The sequence below is a fragment of the Schistocerca gregaria genome, chromosome X (genome assembly GCF_023897955.1).
Source record: "Schistocerca gregaria isolate iqSchGreg1 chromosome X, iqSchGreg1.2, whole genome shotgun sequence".
Lineage (NCBI taxonomy): Eukaryota > Metazoa > Arthropoda > Insecta > Orthoptera > Acrididae > Schistocerca > Schistocerca gregaria.
Genome location: NC_064931.1, coordinates 339011623 through 339026004, shown reverse-complemented (window position 1 = coordinate 339026004; position 14382 = coordinate 339011623).

Sequence of the window (14382 nt, the reverse complement as noted above, 5' to 3'; positions counted from 1 at the left end):
GTGAATATTTTTTATTTATTGTTATTTCATCCCCCCACGCCCATATGGGCGGGGTAGGGAGAGTGGGGGTGGCTGTCAGCGGTACAGTCAACCAGCTCTTTATAAATGAGACTGAAAAACAAGAAACAGAAACGTGATATATTAGAATGAATTAAAAACTTTTTAAAGGTTAAAATAAATTGAAAGTTTTTATATAAACGAGAGATAGGACTTCTTGCACTTGCACTTGTATTTAACTACAACAATAATAAAAGGTAAAACGAAACACAATTACAGCATATTTAAAAACATTTAAAACCTGATGCCGAAACAAATATATTCAAGAAAACACTTCCATGGTACTAAAAACTGAAAGGACCTGCCCTGGGGTGTGGAGTCTGTTGTTGAAGGGGTAAGGATTGGCAGGTGAGATGGGTTTACGAATGTGGTGGTATAAGGATGGAGGATTGGTACAATTATCGATTGGGTAGGAGTGACTGATGGGACAGAAGAGGGGTTGTAGTAGTGGAGGCTATTCGTAAGACTAATAGTTGTTGAGAAAAGTGAGATGGAGAAAGAAAGACAGATGGGGAAGGAGGGATAATGAAATGTGGGGAGGAGAGTGAGAGGTAGCCCTGATAAGGCGAAATGGGTGGGAATGGACTTATAACTAGCAGGATGGGGAAACGTCTGGATGGAGTTCACGATCTGGGAGTGCGAGATGTGGAGAGTGTGGAGGCGTATGGTTGATCGGATGTGTCCGTAAAGGCGCGGCAGCATCCGAGGATTGGGAACTAGAGTGAAAACTGTAGGATTATTGCAAACGAAACAGTGAAAATTGTTTTCCTTTATTGTTATTTCATCCCCCTCATCGCATATGGATAGCGGGGTCGGCAGTCAGCCGTACAATATTACGCTCTTCAGCCAAGAGAATTAAGAAAATCATACTGAGACTTAGAAATAAAATGTAACGCTGTTTTTCTATTTTAAAACAAAAATCAAAGATTAACAGTTAAAAAACGAAAATATGTGCATTTTGAAACCACATCACAGGAAGATAAAATTTTTAGTAAAAAATACTGGAGCACTGCATCTTCACTTAAAACTTGAACGATCTGCACAGTGTGAGAAGTATTGCCGGAGGAGAGAGTATAAACCATAGAGGTGAGGGGTGTGGGTAAAAAGATATGGGTCTGTTAGGTAGGGAAACTATGTTGATGATAGGTAGATGCCGAGGTGAATAATGGGAAATACAATCGGTAGGAATGGCAGAGGGTGACGAGTAGTGTATAGTGTGAGTAGGGTAGTGGTTACAAGAGGAAATGGATGGGGATAGATGGAGAGGCCAAAACTGAGAGAAGCCCTGATGTGGAGTGGGAATGGTGTGAAGTCGGTAGGAGGGAAAAATATCCGGGTGGATCTCTGTCTGGGAGAGGGAATTGGTTTAAGTTGAGTTGGGATAAGATATGGGGTGTGTGTAGGTGTAGGGACGGAGGGCTCAGATCTGTTCAAATGGCTCTGAGCACTACGGGACTTAACATCTGAGGTCATCAGTCACCTAGAATTTAGAACTACTTAAACCTAACTAACCTAAAGACATCACACACATCCAAGCCCGAGGAAGGATTCGAACCTGCGAACGTAGCGGTCGTGCGGTTCGAGACTGAAGCGCCTAGAACCGCTCGGCCACAACGGCCGGCGGACGGAGGGATGTGAAGGCGTGGCAGCATACCAGGGTTGGTGGTCAGAGGGGAGACAATGAGGTTATTGGAATCGCGTATAGTATAAGAGATGTGGAGTTTTTCAAGTGGGAGAGAAGAGGTGGGAATTTGATGAGATAGTAGGGGATCCATGTGGAGGAAGGTAAACGAATGCGGAAAGCGAGATATAGTGCGTGGCGTTCGAGGATGTGGAGTAACTTATAGAACAATGATGGGGGTGGAGATCCATGCAGCATTTTCATAGCAGAGGACGAGTTGTATCAGAATTTTGTAATTGTGGAGAATACTAGAGGCGTGTAATCCCCAAATTATGGCTGTCAGTAGTTTCAGTCTATTGCTGGCTCTCTGTAGCATGGTTAGTAGATCACGTTTCCACGTTATTTGCCAAGATATTTTAGTGTATTAGTTAACGAGATACGAAGATTGTAAATTGTAAATTAGAAGTCAGGGAGACGGAAGGTGCTGCTGGTTTGATTCGGCCTATATTTATTAACTGGGTTTTGGAAGGGTTGATCTTGAGAAGCTGTTGGTTATAACAGGAGGTAAAGTAATTGAGATGGATAGGTAGATTTGCAGGGGTCGTTGAGATTTCTGGAGTGTGGGGAAGAGTGCGAGGAAAGCAGTGTCATCGGCGTACTGGAGAAGGTAGAGAGCTTGTGGTAGTCATAACAATGAAAACATATGAATATATGTTTATGTACGTAATTAATTACAATACCTCGTTACAATCACAAAAAGTTAATCATGTTGTGGCAGTGGTACGTTAAATATAGCCGAAAGGCGTCAGTCAGTTATAAAATTTCACCACCATATTAATTAAAACATGCTCTATAAGGCGGTCGTCATTTAGTGTTACATCATCAAAGTACAGCTAGTGCACGAGTGTAACGTACGGAAAGTTCGGGGTAAGGAGGCACTAGGAGTACGAGTGAGGAGGTTGTGCGACAGTCAATGGACATCATTATGCTAAATTTGTTTAAAGCCTTAAAGTTAAAATTATGACATTAAAAATAGATCACATTTAGCTGTGTACATATTTAAAATTAACGAAATGACATCAAATAATAAGTTACTGTCTACGAAAGGTCATATGGTAACAACACATCACGTAAAATGTGAGATAGTTCAAATAGAAAACAATAGCACAAAAGACTGGAGGGGGAGGGGAGGACGAGAAGGGGAAGTGGAGAATGCGGAGGGGTAATCATAACGAGATATTATTGTACCTATACACTGAGGTGACATCCGGCTAGGATACCTTCTGACATCGTGCCCGACCTCTTTATGCCCGACATAGCACGGACTCAACAAATCGTTGGAAGTCTCCTGGAGAAATATGGAACCATGCTATCTCTATAGCCACCGTAATTTCGAAAGCGTTGCTGCTGCTGGATTTTGTGCACGAACTGACCTCTCGATTAGTTCCCAAAACGGTTCAAATGGCTCTAAGCATTATGGGGCTTAATATCTGAGGTCATCAGTCCCCTAGACTTAGAACTACTTAAACCTAACTAACATAAAGACATCACACACATTCATGCCCGAGGCAGGATACGAACCTGTGACCGTAGCAGCAGCCCGGTTCTGGAATGAAGCGCCTATAGCCGCTCTGTCGCAGCGGCCGGCAGATTACGTCCCACAAATCTTCGATGGGATTCACGTCAGGCGATTTGGGTGGCCAAATCATTCGCTCTAATTGTTTACAATGTTTGTTTGGGAACATGAAGTCCATGAGTGGCTGAAAATTGTCCCCAAGCAGCCGAAAATAAACATTCCCAGTGAATCAAAGTTTCAGCTAGACCAGAGGACCAGAGTACCCAGGGTTCCAATGGAAGAGGGCTTCTGGTGCGCATAGGTGTGTAGTTAATGGTAGGCGCTGCAACGAACGAAAATTATGAGCTAGGGGAAAATTAGACAATTAAATAGTTAAGTGAAATACATGGCTCATAGGAGCAATGAAAATTTTCTGATCAGTTAATGGACTAGTATCGGGGAAAATGAGAATATGTAGAAAAAAGGCGCAAGTCATGGTTGTCAAGCATTTGGTGGAAAGTTTTCGATACTTGACGAGCGGAAATCCAGACATGATTTACATCAAGCGAAGATGGATGAGATTTACGCTTTGTAGTTGCAGAGATACGTAATTCTCCTACTGAAAGAGAAAAAAAAGTATTTTTCTATTGTGAAATTTCGGTTAGGTGGTTAGCAGGTGGTTGTCCTATGACAGATTGTATCAGAGGACGGAGGTATTTTACTCTTTTAGTTAGTTATTGTTGTAATGGTCTACAGTTGTAGTTCTGTGAAGCTCTCCATGACACTCTGTGTACTTCAAGCCTACTCATCTCTGCATAACTACTACAACTTAGATGCACTGTAGTGTCCTTCCTGTAGTAGAGTCTCGGACTCCCTCCAGAATCTCACAGATCTCTCCATTACCAAACCGACTATTTCTGAACTGCTCAGAATATACAGTAATCAGACAGAACAGGTGATAGCAGCGTCACCTGACCAGCAACGACTGTTAGTGAGACACAAGCACTGAGCGTGCTGTTCGAGTGTAGAATAGGGAAGGCACGCGATCTATCTGAGTTTGACCGAGGAGAGATTGGGATGGCTCGAAGGCTCGGCACGAGCATTTCGGAAACTGCACGACTTTTCGGGTTTTCTAGAAGTGCTGTGGTGAGTGTCTTCAACACGTGGTGAAACCAAGGAGAAACCACGTCCAGCCGGTATAGTGTTGGACGGGCACCCCTTATTACAAATGTCGGACGTCGAAGGCTGGGCGGACTGGTAAAATAAGATAGGAGGCGAACTGTGGCGGAATTGACATCACACTTTAATGCTGGCTAGAGTACAAGAGTATCTGACCGCTCAGTGCACCGAACACTGCTAACGCTGGACCTCCGCAGCCGCCGACCCACGCATGTGCCAATGTTAACACCTCGACATCGCAAACTGCAATAACTCGTTGACACCTGTAATGCAGGACGGAGACAAGCTGGCGGTGGCTCCATTATACTCTGGGAAACATTCACGGGGTCATCCATGAGTCCAGTGGAACTCGTGAAAAGCATCATGACGGCCAAGGAGTATCATACAGTGGTTGCAGACCAAGTACACCGGTTCATGATGTTCATGTTTCCTGATGGTAGTGGCATTCTTCAACAAGATAATGCGCAATGCCACACGGCCAGGAATATGATGGAGTGGTTCAGGAAACACAGTGGCGCCTTCTAATTGGTGTGCTGGCACCCCAAATCGCCAAATATGAACCCGATCGGACACATCTTGGACGTGTTTGAACGTGGCGGCAGAGTTCATTGTCACCCTCGCCGGAATTTACGGGAATTAGGTTATCTGTGTGTAGTCAAGTTGTGCACGGGTTAGTTTCTTCCCAATTTGGCTTAGAACATTATCATAAGTTACCTGATCTTTCCATCTAACCTTCGGAAACCTGTACCCCCACATTTAAAAAGTTTTCTACTCTCGTCTTTTCTGTGCTATTTACTTCCTACATTTCACTTCTGTACGAGGTACACTCTACACAGATAGTTTCCAGAATGACATAACAAGGCTCCCACATATTGCTTCACGATTTGGTTTCAGCTGTGTTAAAGTTACTCGATAATTTATTCTGTGTGCTTTGTACTTTTGCTGTGAGTGGAAAGCTGTTCGGTTTCTCGCGGAAAGCGAGAGAGGCTGGGTGCGCTACAGTTCGCCGTTGGATGTGCAGAAGGCTTTCACCATGTCTAAGATGAAGCAGGGAACAGCAGATACGTGGGTGGCGACAAGTTTTGCGGAAAAGGTACTGTTTCTAGAACTGTTATTGTGGTCAGCTCCTGGCGCTAATCCGTCTGCCACAGTGGCGGTGCCGCTGAACGGCACAGCGTCCGCTTGTGCGTGCTTGAGCGTGAAATTTGCCTTTCTGTCTCCACATCAGTAGGTGGCGCCTACCGCTGCCACTCCAGCGTGAGAAAATTCGTTGCTTTCCCTCCAAAAATTACGGACTGTATAATCGAAGTGTTGTCCCCATCACTAGACTTTGACCGAACGTTACTAACTAATTGGGAGATGCTGTTCAAAACCAATATCAATCTACGAAACTGGATATTTATGTCCAACGTCAGTGAGAAGTTCTGTTTGCGTTCCCCTGTCGCTGCATGGGTGTAGGCACATTATTGTTCGTCATACTGCCAGCAGCATTCAGTTTTCCCGTCCGAGTTGAGATTGGGAATCATGCTGTTGGACTGGAAAGAACTTCGATTTTTGATAGTCGCCTCTTGCCTCTCGTTCATTCACACTGGAACCCAGATGTTGTATTTGGAAGATGTAAACTTCTCTCACGCAGTAGCACAGTTCACCTCCTCAGAGGCTCTTATTTAACTAACTTTTATTGCATCTTGTACATCCATTTCGTCGTATTTAATATGTGTCTTTTTGTGAGAACACCGTGCTGTCAACTGTTGTCAATTATTCCCTTGATTAGGAAAATAAAACTTTATCTCTGAATCTTGACTCCATAAATAACTGAGTGCATTTGTAAGGTGCCGCTTTATTGTGATGAGTCTCCGTTTCGTGCAGTGGCCAAGCACTAGATTCTATCTATAAAATGAGCCGTGCAGAGGTAACAATGAGTGCCTGATGCTCACATGTTTTATAGCAGGATTGATTTTTGCACAAGTTACTGAGCTTAATTTCTACCTACTACGGGTCATTTCAATTGTGCCATGCGTTGCGTGAAGGAATATATTCATACTCTGCATTTGGTTTCTGCACACTGATAAAAACTGGCTAATTTGCTGCTTTTGTTTGGGTGGTGATAGTCCCTCATAGCATGAGCGACACTTCGTGACAAAGTTGAGTGCTTATAATGGAACACACAATCACACGCGAAACACAAAAGTTTATTCAACGGATATACACAGTCAAAAAGCGTGAGGCTGAGTAAAATAAACCGCTGCAGCTGTATGGTTACTTTATTTAAAACGCACGACCGGTTTCGTAACACTAGTTACATCAAAAAGTTAAGTCACTTCCATGATACTGGTGTATTATTCATATGAAGCTTTCCCCCGATACAAAGAAATTCACTCAGTTCCAAAAATCATGTCGCAGTCCGCGACATCGTAGAAGGGGGAGGAATCAATAGCAGGAACCACGGACTGATGGATCAGGTGAGTGGAGTATAGGGTAGCGCTGTGGCTGACCGCAAACTAAAGGCGGACTCTGACTGGTTCTTTTACTATTTTTTATTTGGTTCAGCGATTGGCCCCCCTTCTACATTAGTCTATCGTGGGCTGCGTCACGATTTTTAGAATAGAACGAAATTCTAAAAACTGGGAGTAAAATTTAATATCAATTGTACTCCAGTAACTGGTAACTGACTTCAACTGATGTTTCTTCAGCTTGTCGTCTAACCCAAGCTGATCTTCCCCGAAGTCTAACTGCACCACTCTCTTTATTTGTTTGTGAGTATTTTGCAACCATGACATATTAAACTGATGACTACCTTCTTTGAAACTGGAATTATTACGATGTTCTTGAAGAATGAAGATGTTTCCTCAGTCTCATACATCTTGAGCAGCAAATTGTTTAATTGTTCTGTAATGGTTGGTCTTCCCAAAGACATTAGTACATCTAGGGGAATGTCAAGTATTCCAGGTGTCTTGTTTCGACTTAACGCCTTCTCACGATCTATCATATTCTTCTCGTAGTTTATTGTCCATCTAATCTTCAACTCGTTGCTCTTCCCTTTCGACAATATTATCTCCTAGTTTGTTTTCATTGTATGGTCTTTCTGTATAATCCTTCTGTAAAATGAATTCCTTAATGCAAATTTGATTTTCGGACATAGAAAAGTGGGAAATAAGGGGGGTGAAGGAGAAATTGAAGAAAGTGACGCTTCATGCAGCCAAACGCGCTTCATTCATGAAGCGCTGTTAGCTGACGTACTGCCCTGAAGCAAGAACCATCCATTCCTTCACAACTGAGAAAATTCCTTTCACTCACGTTCATATATTTTTTCCACAACCTTTTTGTAATATTTTGGATTACTACTACTTACCATAACGGCATTCTAGATATCAAAGAAAACGATAACCATTTCTTTGAATTTTGAACCATCCGTATAAACTTTCCTCCGTTTCGTGGTGAATGGTGATTAGGATAGAGGGGGTTGCAGCTTGATTTCCGGATCGAAGGTAAACGTCCACTTCTGTTCAATAGTAGTAATTAACTGTAAGAGGACGGAAGCTTCATTAGTCCTACCGAAAACTTCAGAATTAGCTTCCTTCCTCCTTTTCTTTTGTTTACCAGACAGACTGTTCAGCATTGCCTCCGGCCGAGAAACGCGAGCACTCCCTTAAGCCAGGTTTTCCTAAGAGCAGGAGTTCTGGGCAGCGTGAACAGGACAAGACCTTAAATACTTTCCGCATTTTTGTTTCTGTAGAAGAAGAAACCGTGAGCGCATTAATCGTTCATTTCACACGTGCTTCCTGTGTACAGTGCTCAAACAAATAATTTTTGCTTCAACAAAAGTGCTAATATAACGTGTAGTATTGATAGTTCCCGTCGGCTGAAACAAAAGAAATCTCCTGGGATTGCTGGTAGCTAAACTTATAATGAACTATCAAGAAGAGGATTATTTGCTCCAGACTTACGCAAAGCGCACAGTAACAGTCAGAAATATGTTTCTTATATTGCGTTAATTAACAGTTCGTCTTTTTAGACAGTGAGACGCACTTTTAGCTTTTTAGTATACTATGCAGCCATTTTGCACTCGAAATTTACCCGGCTTGCAGCAATTTCCTCTCTAGAACACGGCTTACAACACATTAAACTCGTCCGGATCCAGACGGCTTGTCACGCCTGACGTAAAGCGCTAACGAACTACAAAATGGTTCAAATGGCTCTGAGCATTATAGGACTTAACATATGAGGTCATCAGTCCCCTAGACTCAGAACTACTTAAACCTAACTAACCTAAGGACATCACACACATCCATGCCCGAGGCAGGATTCGAACATGCGACAGTAGCAGCCGCGTGGTTTCGGACTGAAGCGCCTAGAACCACTCGGTCACATCAGCCTGCCGATGCACTACATTTCACATTCTGTGGGAAAGCAGCTTTACTATTTTATTTCAGTAGAGAGGCCGATGCACTAAAACGGGCGCGTTACATATGACTCCGCGGAAAATTCCTGCTCCTAGGTAAACCCGGCTTTACGCAGCAGCCGCCTCGTTTCCTTCGCCCCGCGCCGGAGTTCGGCGTACTAGCTGATTCTGAACGACATATTCGCTTCACGCGCCATTGACGCTGGTAGCATCAAACTACGATGACTGTAAAGAAACAGTAATAGGAAATCCTTTTATCTACGTAGTTTCTTCTGCTGCTGCACCTACATCTATCTTCAGCGGAGAACCGCCGCCCACACCCAGCCATAATGTCATCCCGCTATAATAGGCATCAATTCACCAAAATCAAGACTTCATTGGATATACGATATCTTGTAAGAGAATCCGTCATGCTGGTATCCACTGATAAACCCGGTTTCTTAGATTTCATAGTGTGTGATAATAATAATCAAAAAACACACATCGTTCCACATTTCTGTATTGATACAATCCTATACGTATAGGCCTGTGCGTTCAGCCACACATATAATGTAATATGGGGTGTTTATAAATGAATGGTGTGGTTTCAAAAATTAATAATAAATTTATTTATCACTATATGGGCAAACTTTACAGCATACGTAGCAGCAACTGTGCAAATTTTTTATGCGTTAATCACAAACCTTCAATACGAGCACACATGGTCACGTGACACATATTAAGAAGGTAATCAAATTCTTCCCATATTCAGTGTAGCATGTCCTCCGCGATGGTCAGCAGTTATAATTGTAAAACTACCATAGGCTACAGTAGTCTATCATAAGTAAAGATTGACTAGGGCAGTTTTCCTAGTACCCTTGGTCAGTTAAAATCGTAACTGCGTTACAAATACGTGAGGTGTTTTGCAGACGTACTGAGCGTTACCTCATTTCGATCGCTTCTCTTGCGTATCCACTGAGTGTCTTTCTAGATTCCCGTAGAAACTGGATTCGGTGAACCGTCCAGAAACTGACTGAGTATGTTCAAGAGGTGGTGTAACCTAGGAAAATTTTTGTTCTACATAGTTATTCTCCTGTCTGTTACTTCAAAAGAATCTGTATTTATAGCAAAGTTGAAACTGTCAGTGTTCGGTTCAGGTTTTATTCGAAAATTGTTGATTTGTAACATGAAACAGAGGGATGTTGTAGTAAACATTAAAAAACAACAAAGAAACGGATTTATCATGCAGCGCTAGAAAACACAATCCCTCACAGAAAGGTAAAATTAAAGACAAAAAAACATAAAAATCATCGCGTCACTACTTCGTCCATCTTATATAAAACATGTTTCTCATATTCATAAACGACTTTCTCTCTTGCCAAAAATAACAGGAAAGTCTTACCTTTTATCATGATGAAAAACGTTGCACTGATGCAAAATACCAATAATTATGTAGAGTCTTTAATGTTTGTGCATGTAAACTTTACTTGTATCAAAAGTATTTCCTTTGTTTGCATAAATGCGCAGAAGGAAGACGTTGAGCTAATTTTTATTATTTATAGAATGCAGTTTATGTTCTGTAAGGATATAAAATAAACAACGGAGGCCGGCGGCTGTGGAAGAGCGGTTCTAGGTTCTTCAGTCCGGAATCACGCGGCTGCTACGGTCGCAGGTTCGAATCCAGCCTTGGGAATGGATGTGTGTGATGTCCTAGTGTTAGTTAGGTTTACGCAGTTCTACGTCTAGGTGACTGATGACCTCAGATGTTAAGTCCTATAGTTCTTACACACATTTCAACCATCTTGAAACAATGGACTGACAACGAACGAGATGCGGTTTTAATTACGTGCCAAACAAAAGTTTCTCTCTCACACAGGCATTTAAGATTCATACCCTACGAATGCTACCAATAATCCTACCATGTAATACGTCATTTACTAGTGTATCAAAACTACCGAACTGCAGTTTTGGTTGAGCGCGACTCTACCTGCAGTGCCTGTTTTATCCGATCACACACTTCGTTAAGAGACAAGGACATCTTTATAGTACAGGAACTCGGTCTTTAAAAAACGTCCAGAGAAATAAATCGCAGGGTGTTTAGTCCGGCGAGCGGGATGGCCAGGACAGAAGTTTCTTATCTGCTATCGCAGAACGTCCAAGAATGTGAAGAACACCACTAAGAAAGTCTCGTACATTCCTGTGACAATGGTAGAAAGCGCCGGCCAGTTGCAAAATGAGTTCAATATAACTGCTCTTCAGCTGGGGTGACAACCAGGTTTCCAGCACCAGAGCTGTGCAACGCACCACATTTACCCACCCGAGCCCACCGGCGGCCGAGCGCTCAGTTCCGTTGCTGCACGTCGGGCAGTCGAGCTCAACTCGATCGGCAGCAGAGAGCGCGGGCCGCGATGCACCGTTAACACTTTCGACTCTTTCGGGTCCCCTGCCGAGTCAAGGAGTCAACAGGAATGGAAGCAACAGGGAAACAGAAAACTCTGGGTTCACCATTCCCTTATTTTTAACTTGTTTCTAAAGCTCTGCTCTCTTTTCTGAACCTTTATCTCGAATTTTATAGCTACCTTCTTATTACACTTCGGTCCAAAGTTGGAACATCCTCTGTAAATGTTTCAACCGGCTCTTCGTATACCCTATTTTTTTATATTCTTCTTCGTGTACGTTCCTGGTTATTTATCCATAAACAGCTCTGCACAATTTTATAAGTTTTTCGATGTGGTCAGTGGTCCACTCCTTAGCCATACTGGAAGTAACTAGAACTTTCTCTCATTCGAAAATCACAGGAAAATCACGCTGAGTGCATCCTTCGTTGGTCAAAACATATGGAAGTCGGAAGGTGCGAGTGCCAGGCTGTAGAGTAAATGCGGAAGAAGAGTCCAACTAAGTTCTGTGAGCTTCTCTTGGATGTGCAAATTTGTGTGAGGCCTTGCGCAACCACAGAGAAGCAGAAGTTCGTTTGCGTTTTTGTGGCCACGAATACGTTGAAGTAGTTTTTTTTTACTTTTCTGAGCGTAACAAAGTACTCTTCATAGTTGATTACCGGTACCCTGATGCAACAATTGAAAACTGGCAAAGTTTCTCTTAAGGAACAGGTCAGTAGTTCAAATGGTTCAAATGGCTCTGAGCACTATGGGACTTAACATCTACGGTCATCAGTCCCCCAGAACTTAGAGCTACTTAAACCTAACTAACCTAAGGACATCACACACATCCATGCCCGAGGCAGGATTCCAACCTGCGACCGTAGCAGTCCTGCGGTTCCGGACTGCAGCGCCTAGAACCGCACGGCCACCGCGGCTGGCAGGTCAGTAGTAGTAGCAACCTTTCAGCGAGTGCAAAATCCATTCTCCAAGAGAAGTGTGGGAGAATATGTGTAGGAGATCTTTTTCCGTTCAGCACGATTACAGGCTTCCTTTCCAATCATAAATTTCTCCCAATGTAAAAAAATTTAAAAAATTCTGTGAGTACCGAGTGGCTACGGTGCGCCAAGTGTTGCAGGATATGCCAGGATAGTGCATGCGCAGGTACAACTGACATGTGGACAGACGCATAGAGTAAATCGCATTACTTGATTCTTACTACGCTTCCAGTCACGCGTATCAGTCACACGGGAATTCTTGCAGAAATCACGTATGGTATGCAGAATAGTGTTACAAATATACAGGAGGACATTCAAACTAAATGAGCAAGTTAGGGATATTTACAAACCATCTTTTGACAGTTAAGTTCGTTATCGATCAGGAGGAAAATGTGAGAAAGGCACCTGAAAATTATTACGCTTTCGGTGCAACAACCAATCGCTTAACATAGTTCCGCAGCACACCCTCAGCATAAAATGCTGCAGAAATATTGTTCTAATATTTTTGCATTCTTGAAAGCAGCGAGAAATGTCATAATTTATTTAAAAAGGAGTGGCCTTGAGAAAGATTCGCGATTGCAGTTCGCCGTAAAGCAGTACGTTGCGACTCTCTGGACTATTTTATTTGTCATCCTGAAATCAGTGTTTATATAGCATGAACAAGTTGCTGGAGTCGTACGTGGATTCCGTAAAGTACACTTGTTTGGGACCTAGGATTACCGGGTAGCTGAAAAATTAATTTATTTTGTCGAAGTATATGAAGAGGGTACCAAGGCTATGGAAGCTGACAGTGGTCTGACGCTGCAGTTGCTTGTACCACGGGTGAACCAACTGCAGGAACACTGTGCTGAGAATGCGGCAGACAGTAGGCAAGCACACCCATGTAAATAAAACAATACATTTGTAAAAAAGGAAAATTTAAATATCAGGTTAAGTATTTTAAACATCGAGAACTGGATAAGAGATCGTGTTTAAAGAAGACTTTGGGCGTCAATATTGTCAAATGTTTGCAGGAAACAACAGTGGTAAAAGCTCGCGCTCGGAATTTCTTAACGGAAAAATGAAAATGAAGCCAATGCATTTGCTTGCAATATTTGTAGTACCATTGTTGCGTCATGTGAAAAAACTCTCGATAACTGAGAGAAAAGATGTTAATGACGCAACAAGTTCCACATGTGGTGCACTTCAAGGTAAATGAGACGTTAATGTAAGTTTGCTAAGTAAATATTTTATCAGTACTGACGACCTCAGAAGTTGATCGTACAGAAGAGAAAAGTCGTAGATTCATGTGAACATGCACCAAATTTATAAACAGCTATGTAACGCACGTATGTTAAATGTAGCAATTTTGCATTATTTGCAGAATGTCATTCAATGGATGAAGCCTCAGAATCGACGTCTTCAAAACGTGCAAAGAGTGTAATTGCATGGTGGGCGCAGGAGGAGGAAACTGCCGATGAAGCGTCCATGTATTTGTTGATGGCCGGCCGCGGTGGTCTCGCGGTTCTAGGTGCGCAGTCCGGAACCGTGCGACTGCTGACTGCTACGGTCGCAGGTTCGAATCCTGCCTCGGGCATGGATGTGTGTGATGTCCTTAGGTTAGTTAGGTTTAAGTAGTTCTAAGTTCTAGGGGACTAATGACCACAGCAGTTGAGTCACATAGTGCTCAGAGCCATTTGAACCATTTTTTTTCTGTTGATGCGAATTCCAGATGAGGGACAGTCACTTTTGGCGTGTCGGAAGCTAAGAGCTACAACTTATTCGAGACTGCCTCAAATGGCAGGAAAAGTTCTGTGAACACGTGCCTCTAATGCCTCTGGTGAGAGTGTATTTCGTAGCGCTGGGATAGTCACAAACGATAAACGTAATGGAATGTCTACGGACATGCTTATGACCTTCTTATGGTGTATTGCAATACCATTGCATGTTTCGGATACATTTAGTAACATCCTATTTTCGTTACCATAAATCTCTAACGTCTTGATTGCTTGTCTCAGGAATAAATGCACCCAGAAGGTGTATTTGTATTTCTTTCTTTTCTTGAAGCAAGAAAGTTTTCAGTAAACCTCATATGTCTTTCTTGTCTTCAGTTTGTGTTCGAACCCCCGCCTTATGCAGATCAATGGGTAGTTCTAGTATACAATATTAACCTTCAAGTTATCATCATGGAATTAACTGGCTCAACCCATCCTTGGAATTCGGTGAAAAGGATGTGT